This window comes from Adiantum capillus-veneris, chromosome 15, assembly GCF_014529385.1.
Source record: "Adiantum capillus-veneris isolate H3 chromosome 15, ASM1452938v2, whole genome shotgun sequence".
Classification (NCBI taxonomy): Eukaryota; Viridiplantae; Streptophyta; class Polypodiopsida; order Polypodiales; family Pteridaceae; genus Adiantum; species Adiantum capillus-veneris.
In genome coordinates this window covers 88,899,883-88,913,513 of record NC_140945.1, presented here as the reverse complement: position 1 = coordinate 88,913,513, position 13,631 = coordinate 88,899,883, and the positions used below count along the sequence as shown (strand labels likewise).

Genomic DNA, 13,631 nt, shown 5'->3' with positions numbered 1-13,631 from the left:
ATACAAATATTATGTAACACAAGGCACACTACCACCAGATCAGGCACGTGATGTAGATCCATGTCACATCTCTTTAACAAGATGCAAAACCTTGCCTTCAGCATACCAAATGCGCGCTCCACTTGCATTCTTGTGCTAGATTGTATGAGGTTCCAGTGAAACTTCTTGCGCGATAAGCCTTCCTTGCACCCTTTGAAGGGCACCAACATAAATGGTCGAGCTGGATAAGCACAATCACCCACCAAACAATAATTCCCAAGCTCACCTCTAGCACATTTTTGACCCAACTCACTGCGAGTAAAGTTCAGGGAGTCATGGGTTGACCCTGCCCATCCAACATCATAGTTCCATACTGCACAATCTGCTGTCACTGTTAGCTACAACAAAATAGAATGAAACCCTTTTCGGTTGAAGTAATCCACATGGTTCTCCTTTGGTGCAATGATTGGAATATGTGAACCATCAATAACACCAACAAGATAAGGTATTCCTTGGAGGGCTTCAAATTCACTAGCCAGCTTCTCAAAGCGAGATGAAGAAGGCCAACGAATGTAGATATCTCTGAGACCTGAATTCATGATGGCCTTGAAAAAATCAAGGACTATGCCACATGCTGTGCTCTTAGCACATCCATTCAAGTCACCTAAGACCTCCAACTATGTGCCAGAAGATAATCTGAGCATAGCAATCGCCACACGCGTCGGAAGATCGATGGTTTTCTGCATGTTGGTGACGCGCTTTGACATGAAAGGAGCCACCTTTCCACAAATGTAACAAAAGGTATCCTTGTTGACTCGAAGGCATCTCTTGAACATGCTATCTGATTAGGACTTTAGAAGAAAGTCATCAAGAAAATTTTGGGGCCGAGCATAAGCCCAAGCTTTCCTATGCACGTGACCTTGTCTTCTACCAATGTTGAGGTTGACCGATCGGCCCATACATTGGATTAAATGCAACCATGTTTGCAAGAAGGCCACATCATTTTGGTTGGGTCCATTCTTTAGTAGTTTTTCAATTGCTAAAGAGCATAGCCAAGCACAATGAAGCACCATCTCTCTAGACATCAGAATCCTATCCTGTAGGTTTACACAAGCAATGTAACATAGTCAACGAAAACAAAGCATTGCATGTACACAATACGCTTACTTCCAAAGAAAATGAAGTAATCCATAGTCATCACATACGTTAAAAACGAGAACATAGAGACAAGAAAGGATTCAATCTATGAAGACCATAGGCTTCACTAGTTAGTAGCTCGTCAGTTGCTGTCATTACTGCCATGCTTTAAGAACCCTTCCATGGTGTCATGAAAGCTAGCCAGCAAGTCCAAGCGCTTGTTTTCAAGTGACTCTTGTCGGTTGGAGTTATCTTTCAAGTGGTCAAGTAAAGCTCGACCAGTGTCCGCCATTTGTGCCAAAGTTTCCTCGACCTGTGGAGTAGACCGCTTGCCATTGGTGGTGGTTGTGGCTTGAATTTTGATTTGGGAGGCTTTGGAGTCTTCTTCGCCTGGTACCTCACTCATCTTAGTATTTTTGTGTGTGGTAGAGGAGGCATGGTTGACACAGTTCATAGAGGCCCTATCATGATAGTACTCATTTACCACATCATACCATTTATGTGTGTATTTTCTATCATTGCCAGATGTAGCATTATGTGTATTTTCGAGCCTATATTGGCCAAGTACAGAGCCCCACTTTTTGTGGCATGTCTTGCTATCTTTATCAAAGTCATGGTATGTGGAGGCCAATCGTGCAGACACTTTCGCCCATAGATTGATCCCTTGCTTTTGAGGATTGTTGAACTCCTCGTGCATACCCCCCCTCACATGGATAAGCTGGTCAACCCATATGTCCTTCCATTGACCCTTGGATTTTTGGATGATGTCTCCGTCATCTTCGAGCTCCACAATGCCCTTCTTCTTGGATACCCTCGCTTTCTTTGATGGAGCCATCGGTGCAATCTCTTGCTGTTGAAAGGTCAACTTTTCAACAACGCTTCCACAAAGATTCCATAAAGATTCCTCAAAGATTCTATAAATATTTCAAATAAAGATGTTGATGAAGTGATGAAGACAAAGATGGATGCTCTAATGTGAAGATACAAGCTCATAGACATCATCGAATATCGTGTTATTATTATTTTGAGCCATTACAGCCACTTTTGTAATGTTTACGGGAACTTCATATTTTAAGTCAACAATTGTATTGAGGCCACAAATGCTTGTTGGATGAGCAAAGCCAGCTCACGGTGTTGTAATTAAGCTCTATAGAAGCCTAGGGACAAATAAGGTCATTTTGGTCGGACATTAGATTTTCTAAGGCTTAGTATATAAGCCAAAACCTAAAGCTTTGTAAGGAGACTTCTAATAAATCTGATCTTCCGTGTCGTTGGGAGACTGCGAGAGAGTGAGAGAGTGTGTGTGTGTGCTACAGGAGCTACAGTGGTCGGAATTGCAAACGGAGAGCAGCAGTGTGGTGCCCACGAGGAGAGCTACGCGTTGATGCTTACATCATGCGCGTTCGTCTGTGTTTTGGTAGATTCACCAGTGAGCTACTTTTGGAGTTTCGGTGAGTAATTGTTGTCCTTTTTTGCATTTCAAAATATCCACGCGATCAGAGTGAGTAGAGATACACATTAGGCACTTTAGTTTTCGAAAACGTCGACCTACAAAAACCGGCCAGACATCCTACGCGTTTTCTACACGGAGGGTATTGAATAGGTTTTTTTGGTCACGGGCCTTAGGGAGAGTGGCCTATTGGTGTTGATAGGATATCCCTCAAGTTTCATAACGTTTCGAGAACGTCTAATGGGCTTTTGGCTTGCAGTAGCATCATAGGAGTCTCTCACATTCACAGAACCGATGGCATGTAGAGTTGGTATCTTTGTAGGAAGTAGTCATTAGTCGGTCGAGTAGAGGTTGACACCCTGTGCTTGCTTCCACGCGCCTGCGGGTCGAGCTTCGTCCTCAGTTGACATTATATGTTAGGTGAGTTCTCGCTATGCTGACGTCCGTCGCGGTGTACCCGTCCAATATTGGCGCCGTTGCCGGGGACGAGAGCCCTAAGTAGGTGACCGAGACTAGTCCTTGAGGATAGAGGTCCCTTTGGCTTGCCAGAGTACTATTTTACATTTAGATAGGATCAGAGGGTGGTGGAATCTCTAGGTCTTAGGAGGAGTCTAGGGAGCGTGTGTCTGGCCTGGATCTTCCGTCTTAGGTAGTAGTAGGTTATGGTGTAGAGAGTAGGAGTTGGAGTGGTAGATGTGGTGGTAGGTTGACTTGAGAGTCCGTGTGAGGCTAGGAAGCAACCAAGACATAAAAATCACCATCTCACATTGATGAGTAGAAGTAGGGTAAGTAGGATATCTTGATTGCTGATCTAGAGTACTTTATGCATGTCTTATTTGCTGTTAGGCTCATCAGAGAAGTGGAAAACGCTAAGTAGGAAAGATGGTAAATTGTGTTTGGAAGTTGATTTGAAGTCCAAAATTTTCTGTGATTATTGCAGAGAGCTCTACAGAGCATAGGGAGTACTACTGCTAGAAAAAAATTGCATTTTAAGATAGTAGACATCCTACGCGTAGGATGTCTCCAGGGAACTTTTGGCAGGGAATTTGGGAAAACTGAGGTTACCAGTGGGTTCAGAAGGGTAGGTTTTACCCTAGTAACATATTGACTTGAGTTTCCCTATTTTTGTTGACCAAAAGCCAAAAGGCGGAGTTAGAAAACACAAAATTTCAGAAAAGGCTTAATTGAGTGATTTTTGCATGTTTTTGCAATTGTGAAGCATACTTGTACTTGCTGAGAGTATAAGGAAGCACCAGGGACAGATCAGTCTGAAAAAGTAAGCAGTAGACATCCTACGCGTAGGATGTCTACAGGGTGATCTGGGCACTTTTTTGAAAATATGAGGTTACCACTGTGTTTAGAAGGTAGGTTCTACCCTATTTTCACATGGAAAGTGGAAATTTGACCAAATTTTGACAGATCAAAGCAAAAAGACGAGAATTGCCAGACATCCTACCCAAATTGTGTCCAAGGCCTAATTTTAAAACCAAACCATAGGATGACTCCAAAGGCATGTTCTAAATGTTGTATTGAGTGCATGTGATAAATTTCATCTCAATTGGGTCAGTGAAAGTGAAGATTGAACAGACTTTAGCATTTTTGACTGAAAAAGGCAAGAGTAGCTAGTTTTGGGGTCTTTTGACCTCCAAACTCAAATCTAAGCATACCAGGGGGTTGCTGAAGACTAGGGGAATCTTTGGTCCAAGTTTGGGTTCATTCTGAGCAAAAAGACATCCTACGCGTAGGATGTCTACTGCATGATTCAGAGACCAAAATTCTCTTGTGACCATACCATGCTATCATATAGCCTTAGATAAGCCTCGTAGGAAAATTTGGTCCAAATTGGAGTTGATTTGACTTGGGAATTCATCAGAACAGACATCAGGCTTCTGGAGGTGATTCTTGATCATTTGACCAACCTATAGGTGTCAGAATCAAAAAGTAAAAGTAGCTGTGAGCTTAGCACATCAAGGGCAAGGTACAGTGCAAGTTTGAGCTCAAACAGAGCAAAAAGACATCCTACGTGTAGGATGTCTCCAGGGTCATAAAGTGGTCAAAATTCTACTTTGGCCATATAGGGAGTTTCCCAGTCTCTCAAGGATTCCAGAACTTTTTTCAAAAGTGAATTTGGACCTTGTTTGGCCTATCTACCAAGCAAAGACAAGAATTGTCAGACATTGGAGTACACTAGAAGCTTATGCAGCCCAAATCTTGACCTATTGGCATCCAAATTCAATTTTGAGCATACCATTGGGTTGCTGAGCACTAGGAGAATCTTGGGATCAAGTCTGGACAAAATCTGAGCAGTTAGACATCCTACGCGTAGGATGTCTCCAGCTTGATTTAGGACTCCAAACCAACCTATGAGCACACCACTGTGATCAGCACATCAAGGAGAAGCTAGGGTAAAAATTTCAAGTCATTCTGAGCAAAAAGACATCCTACGCATAGGATGTCTCAAGGCCATTTTTAGGTCCAAATGAAATTCTGAGCATACCAATGTGTTGCTGGACTTAAGGGGAGTCTCTGGACCAAATTTTGTTAAATTATGAGCATATAGACATCCTACGCGTAGGATGTCTCTAGGCTAGTTTTAGGTTCCAGCTGTAATTTTGACCATACAGGAGTGTTCACAGTGTCACAGAGATCCCAAATCTTCTTTTCATTTTGACCATTCTAAACTGCAATTCACTGTTTTGGCCATAACTTTCACAAACGGTATCGGATCGGAAAAGTTTTTATATCGAAACGTAGCCTGAGCGCGACTCTACAGATCTTAGAGCAGAACTTGAACTAAATGCATGCCTATAGTAACCATTTAGGTCAACTTTGAAAAAAACGTCGTTTAAGGCCTCAAAATGCATCCGGAAGTCAGGGGTGTCTAAAACCAACAGTTCGAAAGAATTGTGAGGAAACGGTCACGGGTTTTGAAGATTGCTAAGTTAGCAGATTGAAATTATCTTTTGGGAAAACCATTGGTCACCCGTGGAAAGGTGTAAAAGTTAACTACGGCCTAGTGTACGTCTATACACAAATCTTGTAGCAGTAAGACCACACACAAGGACTCTTGATTTTGCAACAGCAGTCGCAAGTTTTGGAGAACTTTAACACAAGATTTTTGCTAGCAAATCTTTGCGACTTGTGCATAATTCTCTTGTGCTAGCTTAAGTTTAGTTCAGCTAAAAGAGAACTTGAAAGTCACTTCCGAGCTCACGGAACAAGTGTGGCCGTCAAAGGTACATCAAGAAATTTTGCATTCATTGTGAAAAAAGTTTTCCAACTAAATAGAATTTTGTAGATTGTGTGCTAAAGTGAACACAGGTTAGCTCGACTCAAGAATCGCTACAAAGGGAGCAGTCGTTGTAGTATAGTGGTAAGTTGCATAACTTATCACAGTGCTTCCACTAGATCGAGGCCTGCTAAAAAGCTCTAGGAAAAGCAAGAAGCCAGACAAGACAATATCAGTCTTGGCAAGCAAGGGAGGTAAGAAGTTGAAGCAGTGCAAGCAAAGCCCAATTCAGAAAACTCAGAGATTAAGGCATCCACAAAAGCTGAAGGACCTCAAGCGAAAAAGACCGACACAAGGGTGCTAATAATTTTTATTAGCATTGAGGCAAGCAATTAGAGCTATCACTGAACAACTACAACAAGGGAGTCAAGATGAAAGCAATGGCGTCTCAAAGGAATCAGACCAGTCAGGAAGAAGCTTCAAGTACATCCACAGATATTACAAGAGAGCAAATTCGGATCTATCTGATTGGATACTACAAAGGACTGCCATGCTATGAGGATGTCAATCGGAATTTGCACATCAAGACAAAGAAAGATACAGAGGAAACTCGGACATCTCAATATGTGGAAGTTGAAACAGCAAAGAATGTACTACACCCACATCCAAATTTCATGGAAGATTGTCTGGGATCAATTTACATGAGGCACGGAAAATACATCGACAATGAGATAGAAATGTTGTACAAGGATTAACTTACAGAACTCTACGCATATCCTCCAAGTATTTTTCTGTACAAAGCACAAGATGGAAAACAGAAATTTGGTACCCTCTATGGAGATGAAGACGGTCGATACTACAGGGCTGTCACAAGTCATGAAGTTCCTGTAGAAAACAATCATTACTTTACAGCAGAAGCGTTTGGCTCAAGAGGAGAAGACTACATGTCTAAAGGTGGTAATGTATACCATCTCGTCATGGGTTTACCTCTAACTACGCACCTGGAAGAATTGACACCTACGGCTGTCACTACACAAATGAGTGACACACTACATGACACACAACAAGGCACAACACAAGACACCACATGGAAAGACACGACACAAGTCTCGTGCACTGCACTAGCACAAGACAAAGATCAAACACACCAAATTGCACAAACAGGGAATACGACGGAAGTATCACCTATGAAGATAGCACAACTTCAAAAAGAACTAGCTCGGTCTCAAGAGCTACTTAACAAAGCACAAGAAGTCATATCATCAGGCATTAAACAGATGCCAACATCAGATATGAAACTCTCTCGGATGGTGGGAGTTCAAACTCAACAAAGGACTGCACTGCCACGACTAATGTCATGTCTTATGGGCTATGGTTACTTCTAGGTAAGCCAGAACTGTATGAAATTCAGGTACAGGTTCCTATATCACATGGAATAGCCGTCACAAGTTTAGGGATTGCGAAAGCTACCCTTAAACTACGGTCAAAGGTAATCAAAGACAAATTCCTAGTGGTGGATTCCTCCAAAATGAATACACATTTGATTTTGTCCAAGCACTAGGCAAAAACATTGGCAGAAGAACCTGGATTTTCAACAATGGTCATCACGACTAGCTGTCAAGAAATCTAGCCTACTATTGCTCCAAGATTATCGGCTTTCGACAAAGGCAAAGCCAAAATCAGCCCACAAATGTCCTACCAACAGAAGCAGCCCCTTAAATAAGAGTCTTCAATCCAGCCCCGAAAAGTTCAAGACAGAGCTTCGACATCAACTGACCACATGCTTCCACATGAAAGACAAACTCCAAAGAAAATCTTTCAACCAAAATACCCTACATTGCGAGATCATCGTCGATAAAAATCTTCAAAGGTCTACATCAAAGCTAAAGAAATTAAGGTCAAGGACCCAATATGGGTAAATGAGCCTAGCCGATTGACGAAAGGTAAACACATGGGATGGATAGCCTCCCACTACAGCTTAGCACATCAAGGCTATTATGAGGGTCAAAAGAAACTTTGGTTACCAAAACCACAGACCTCGGCCTATGTGGTGGATAAAGGTTTCAAAAAGCGTCCCCAAAAGCAACAAAGCTCATATTTATATCACCAAAGGAGACCAACCAACAAGGCTCGCCAAAGGGATGCAGGAAATTTCAAATCCAACTGGCCTTCATACCAACATAGGACTTCATCGATAAATAATCCCAAAAATGGCACTCTTGTACATCTCAATACGACATCAAAAACATCATGGGAAGTGCCATCTACAATCCTTCAAGCACAAGGTTACTATGAAGGAAATCGGAGAATCTGGCTACCAAAGACGCCAGGTGAACATTCTTCAAGCAAACGACTTCAGCTTGAAAATAATCGCAATTTCACGGAAGGCAAAATCAAGGACAATGTCACAGTCAAGGAAAAGGATATCTGCAAAGACAGGCTAATCACACGATGCAGATACAAATGGGTACCAAAAGAACAACAAATAACGAAGAAGATTGAAGTCATCTCTAGCTCTCAAAAAATGTCAAGACATGATGGACAAAGTGTTACGGGGAATGGAGCGAGCCAATCTTCTCAACCAAGGGACCAACAATAACAAAAAGAAATTTTGACAACCAAGGTCACCCAGGTATGGCAAAAGAAACCAATATTGCCAGTATGGTCCTTTACAAATCCTCTCTTCGAGGATGGGAGTTTTGAATTTCAACACCTATTCTTCGTCGAAAGCTCCCGACAGTAAGTCAAGTTGCCATAAAAATCATGGCATAAGAGTCAAGAGTCGGGCAGCTGAGCCACAAAATGAGCAAGCGCCAGACCCAAGCTTCATGTCTTAATATTTTTTGTGGTCTATGAGTCTAGATATTTAGATTATAGCTCAAGCTGGAAGAGTTGAGTAAATTGTAAAATTGCGTAGCTCATGCTGGATAGGTAAGCATAAGAGTCGAAGTCTACTATTTTAAATGGTGGAGTGGCAGAGTAGTAGAGAAAACACTCACGCACATGAACACAGTGAGAAGAGTGGAGAAAACCTCGTCGACAGAAACACTTCTTGTGAGTAACGGCAACTCTTGAAGTCAAATATATTTTTGCTTCTCTAGCTACGTTCACTCGTGGAAGCACCCATTCAAACTCCTCTCACACCGCATATTGTTTCCCATGCATCTATCTGTGCAAGCATATATAATGTCCCATCATTGGACATTTGCATTTGACAAAATTTGTGTTCCACCCATGCACTTACACAACAAAATGACGATGACGAAGTGGTAACATGTTTCATAAGCATTTGCTCAACAACAATGACTCTGACTTCAAGCTACTAACACTTATCCACTGTATATCCAGTAATAGTAGCCATACGGCCATAACTACTTTAACTCAACAAAACTCGGTTACATCAAATATAGCCTCACATTTAATGGTGACTAAAGGCATTTTTTTTCCCACTGGGTTTTTCCCTCTAGTCTTATCTAGGTATCCAAGACCTTCATTTTGTAATATACACCACATTTTATTTTTACTGTTTTATTTTTCTTATAAAAACACAGAAAAGAAGACCAACGAAATCCCTAAACAACTACATGCTCATCATCTATAGGATCCAAGGGGAGCGGCCCAGAAACAATTCAAAAAGGCTTCAAGATTACAGGTACACATGCAGGATGACACCCAAAGAACAAACAATACAGAGCTGCCAAGATAAATACTTGCTGCAACAACAAACCTCACTCAACCTATTCACCCTACAACAACCAATCGGAGGGGGAGAGCTCTGGCTTCAACTACACTACATGTACAAGAAAAAGGTAACTCTACAACATACAAAGCATCTGGTAGAAGCAACTGCAACAACAAAAGATTCAACCAACACCAAAACATGAACCACTCGCCAAGGCCACTGCAGACATAGGGTCTTGTTGGGGACGACAAGACTTCGGAGGGGGAGAGTGTTGAAAGGTCAACCTTTCAACGACGCTTCCACAAAGATTCCATAAAGATTCCTCAAAGATTCTCTAAATATTTCAAATAAAGATGTTGATGAAGTGATGAAGACGAAGATAGATGCTGTAATGTGAAGATACAAGCTCATGGACATCATCGAATATCCCGTTATTATTATTTTGAGCCATTACGGCCACTTTTGCAATGTTTACGGGAACTTCATATTTTAAGTCAGCAATTGTATTGAGGCCACAGATGCTTGTTGGATGAGCAAAGCCAGCTCACGGTGTTGTAATTAAGCTCTATAGAAGCCTAGGGACAAATAAGGTCATTTTGGTCGGACATTAGGTTTTCTAAGGCTTAGTATATAAGCCAAAACCTAAAGCTTTGTAAAGAGACTTCTAATAAATCTGATCTTCCGTGTCGTTGGGAGACTGCGAGAGAGTGTGTGTGTGTGCTACAGGAGCTACGGTGGTCGGAATCGCAAACGGAGAGCAGCAGTGTGTTGCCCACGAGGAGAGCTACGCGTTGATGCTTACATCACGCGCGTTCGTCTGTGTTTTGGCAGATTCACCTGCGAGCTACTTTTGGAGTTTCGGTGAGTAACTATTGTCCGTTTTTGCATTTCAGCATATCCACGCGATCAGAGCGAGTAGAGCTATACATTAGGCACTTTTGTTTTCGAAAACGTCGACCTGCGAAAACCCGCCAGACATTCTACGCGTTTTCTGCACGGAGGATATTGAGTAGGTTTTTTTGGTCACGGACCTTAGGGAGAGTGGCCTATTGGTGTTGATAGGATATCCCTCAAGTTTCGTAACGTTTCGAGAACGTCTAATGGGCTTTTGGCTTGCGGTAGCATCATAGGAGACTCTCACATTCACAGAACTGATGGCATGTAGAGTTGATATCTCTGTAGGAAGTAGTCATTAGTCGGTCGAGTAGAGGTTGACACCCTTTGCTTGCTTCCACGCGCCTGCGGGTCGAGCTTCGTCCTTAGTTGACATTATATGTTAGGTGAGTTCTCGCTATGCTGACGTCCGTCGCGGCGTACCCGTCCAACACTTGCACACCCTCTCCACCCAAGTGCAAGACTTTCTTCGTGGATGGTTTTGTGCACCCTTTAGTAGATTGATGGGAGGAGGAATTTGGGCTTGGGCCACTCTCTACATGCATAGGCTTATGGCATAGAGGTGGAGCACAGTGTGGGGGGGGCTTGAATAAGAAAGGAGAGGAGGGCAATGGAGAAGGTTAGCATGGCCGTGAAGCCATGTGGAGGCATTGTGAAAGGGGGCAGTGTGAAGGAGTAGTAAGAGGTTTGGGAGAATACATTTTGGGATGCATTGTCATCAACGTCCTTTTGGCTTTCCAAATGTTGAGATGGGTCCATGACTCTTGCATACACAAACAATTCAATAGCTTGGTTAGTTTGGGTTGAGAGAGAGAGAGAGAGAGAGAGAGAGAGAGAGAGAGAGAGAGAGAGGAATTATGAGCACATTTAACCTTGGTGAGTAGTAATTTGTTTGTGTACCCATCAGACAGAGAGAGAGAGAGAGAGAGAGAGAGAGAGAGAGAGAGAGAGAGAGATTGACAAGTTTGTAGATGGAGCCATCCTTAGAGAGATAATAATAGCAGAGTAATAATTTGTAGATGGAGCCATCCTTAGAGAGAGAGAGAGAGAGAGAGAGAGAGAGAGAGAGAGAGAGAGAGAGAGAGTTATCAGCACATTTTGATGTGTGGTGAGGAATGGTATGCGATGAGAGAGAGAGAGAGAGGAGGGGGGGGGGGGGGGGGGGGGGGGGGGGGGGGAGCGTAATCTGGTTGGGAGGGAGGTATGGGCATATTGGAGTGGCACCCAATGTTACCTTGCCGCTTCGAATGTGACGTCCCCTTCAATGGCCTACAAAAAGAGAAAGAGAAGGTAAGGAATTCATGTTGAATGAGAAAGAAAGATAATTAAAATACCAACAAAAAAATGGTGCAATATATCACCTTACCTGTCTTACCTGTCTCTCCGTCCATTAAAAATGGAAGCTCTCAAAGAGCTACCCACCAATGCACAAAGTATTTGAAGGAAGGGGGGCGGGGGGGTTTATATAGGCCTAAAGAGTTTCATTAAACGTTCACAATTGTGAACGTTTGGAAGGGAACGTTCTTAAACGGCTAAATTGGAAGGTCACAACCACGTGGAGATGTGTCAGTCAAATTGGCGAGAGGAGGGGGGGAGGGGGGGGGGGGAGAGAAGGCAGGAAATTCTGCCATGCATTGGCACGCCACACTGGCTCTGCTATTGCACCATTTGAACACCAATAGCCAAGTGCGAGGTGACCATTGGTCTACACGTGGGGTTTTCCGCTACCGCCAGTTCGTGTGAACCTGGCCTAAATGAATAACTATGTCCACCCTTTGGAACTATGCCAACTTTGTGAAGTTTAAGGCTTAATTGGAAGGATGAATGAATAACTAAGCCTCGTGTGACTGTGCAAGAAGCTTAATTATTCATTTAATGCTCTGTCTGGACATAGTTAGCTTAGTTTGAGATTCCTTTGCACATAGACACTAAACTCTTCAATAGTCTATTTAATTATTATCAATTTAAGCATCAACATTTTTTAAACTTAGGATGCTATTCCTTTCACAGTGCAAAAGAATCCATCAAACGAATTTGATTCTGGATATGACCCACTCAAATGAGATGCTTTCATTGAGAGAAGGAAGCCTTTATTTTTTTTGGAGAACTAGTACATACTAACCTTCAACAATGCTATTGATTTGGGTTAGCTGAAAGGCTACTTTGGCATTTTCGTCCAAGACTCCAATAATCTACTAACATAATATGGCAGAAGGGGGAGCCCTGTACACATGTCGCAAAAGTTCAAAACTATCGAATTTGATTCTGGATATGACCCACTCAAATGAGATGCTTTCATTGAGAGAAGAAAGCCGTTATTTTTTGGAGAACTAGTACATACTAACCTTCAACAATGCTATCGATTTGGGTTAGCTAAAAGGCTACCTTGGCATTTTCGTCCAAGACTCCAATAATCTACTAACATAATATGGTAGAAGGGGGAGCCCTTTACACGTGTCGCAAAAGTCCAAAACTAAAAAAGCCCCTTTGCATGCGATAAAGAGGGGGGAGAGGGGGAGAGAGAGAGGCCACCGAAGGCGGTCGGCCGTACTATATGGAGAAAAGAGATGCGGAGCCCAATGTATCTAAATCAAAGTCCATAATCTTTTTTTTTAAAATAGAAATACTCACATACTTTGAATGATTCAAAAGCCCAGTATGTGCCCACAATTTTTGTAAGCAAAGGCGAAGCAAAAGGAAAGTGCAATGACGTGGAGAGAGAGAGAGAGGACGTGTGTCAGTAGATGTTGAGAGAGAGAGAACTGCGATATTTTTTGAAAAGCCTCCATTTATGAGGTACGATTTTCCGAGGTGCGTGCTGCAGGTCTGCAGGCGGGAGAGATCTGCCTCTCTCTTACTCGGTTTGAAGCGTTGTTGACCCTGCGCTGTGTGCCATACTGGCATGCACATCTCTCCCATGGTAGAGATGAGGAGCTGCGGAGCACAACATTGGCGAGGGACGCCACAGCGAGACATGTGACTCGTACGACAGCTTGTGATTGGGGCCAAGCGAGGCAGGATGGAATGATGAGTTGAGAAGGAGCGGGCAGATCTACAGACGAGGCACACCCAGGGTGGGGGGCCAACAATGGCATGCCAATACAGGGCAGCGCGAGCCGAAGGAAGCGTGCTACAGATGAGGAACAAAGTGAGAGTCGAGGAGGTCCCTCCGTGCATCACAGGTGCGGACTGTCCCTCTGTGCAATGCAGGTGGGGACTGTTGGGCTGCGAGCAGGTGGGGAATGTCAGGGTCCGAGCTG

General features: G+C 43.0%; 1 pseudogene; it reads right to left on the bottom strand.

Annotated features, from left to right (window-relative positions):
• Nucleotides 1-1,258: 1,258 nt before the first annotated feature.
• LOC147441032 (uncharacterized) lies at nucleotides 1,259-11,130 on the bottom strand (annotated as a pseudogene).
• Between the last annotated feature and the right edge of the window lie 2,501 nt (nucleotides 11,131-13,631).